Here is a 1,602-nt window from a genome sequence, read left to right on the forward strand (position 1 = left end):
AGAGCGAAGAAAAATAATATTTCTGCCCTCAAGAGGAATGATGGGTCTCTTACAGAGAATATGGAAGGAATCAAATGTATCACTAATACGTTTTTTCAGCATCTGTATACATGTGACTCTAATGTTGACCCTTCATTTCAATTGTGAAACCTCTCGTCAATGATGATATGAATGCGGAGCTCTGCAAAACTTTTTCAGATGAATAGATTAGTAATGCCCCCTTCCAGATTGGTCCGCTAAAGGCTCGTAGCCCGGATGGTTTTCCGGCTAGATTTTTTCAGAGAAGTTGGTGATTAGTAAAGGAGGATATTGTAAGAGCAGTCCAGCAGGTCTTTACCTCTGGTGTTATGCCCGATGGTATAAATGACACCACTATTGTTCTTATTCCTAAAGTGAAAAACCCCCAGTCCATCAAAGACTTTAGACAGATCAGCCTGTGCAATATCATCTATAAAATTATATCAAAGTGTCTGGTGAATAGGCTGAGACCTCTCCTGAATGGTATGATTTCTCCCACTCAAAGTGCCTTTTATCCCCGGCCGGTTAATTTCTGATAACGCGCTTATTGCTTTTGAATGTATTCACTCGCTGAGTACATTGAAAGATAAGCATGGAGAGTTTTGCGCATACAAGTTGGACTTGGCAAAAGCATACGATCGTGTGGACTGGCAATTTCTTAAAAGTATGCTTGGGGCTCTTGGTTTTGTGCCAACATGGATTAATTGGATTATGACTTGTGTTAATTCTGTGAAGTTTTCGGTGAGGTTTAACAGACAACTATTGGAACCTTTTTACCCATCATGTGGACTCAGGCAAGGGGGTCCTTTATCTCCTTATTTGTTTCTATTTGTGGCTGAGGCTCTCTCTTTGTTGTTGAAGAACACTTGTGAGAAAGGTGCTCTTAAAGAGTTTAAGCTAAACAGACATGGGCCTACTATATCTCACCTTTTATTTGCGGATGATAGCCTCCTCTTTATTAAGGGGTCCATTGACCAAGCCTTAACTGTTAAAACTATTTTGTCGGATTATGAGAAAGGAACCGATCAGCTTCTTAGTCTGGATAAGTGCCCATTAAACTTGGTAAAAAGTGTAGTATGGAGGATCAGGTGTCCACGGTGGTTATTCTAAATATTACTGTTGAAGGTTTTGAGGATAAGTATCTTCGTCTACCAGTGCCAGAGGGTAGAATGAAGGTTGGGAAATTCCAGATGACCAATGATAAGGCTTTAAAAAGAGCGTCAGATAGATTGAAAAGTATGCTTCTAGTGGTATAAAGGAATCTCAAATCAAGGCTGTTTTGCAAGCGCTACCAGTTTATGCCATGGGACTTTTAAATTTCCAGTCTCGTTATGTGAGGAGCTAGCTCAGATTATAAGAAACTTCTAGTGGGAGACGAAGAGGATAGGAGGAAAACACACTGGTTAGCCTGGGACAAACTAACATAACCAAAGGACAAGGAGACATGGGGTTCCGTGACCTAAGGTTATTTAAACAAGCACTCTTAGCTAAATAGGCCTAGTGTTTATTGGTGTACCCAGACTCGTTGTGTGCTAAGATTTTAAAAGCAAAGTATTATCCCAATGGTCATATCTTGGATACAAT

Source organism: Triticum dicoccoides, chromosome 7B (assembly GCF_002162155.2).
Source record: "Triticum dicoccoides isolate Atlit2015 ecotype Zavitan chromosome 7B, WEW_v2.0, whole genome shotgun sequence".
NCBI lineage: Eukaryota > Viridiplantae > Streptophyta > Magnoliopsida > Poales > Poaceae > Triticum > Triticum dicoccoides.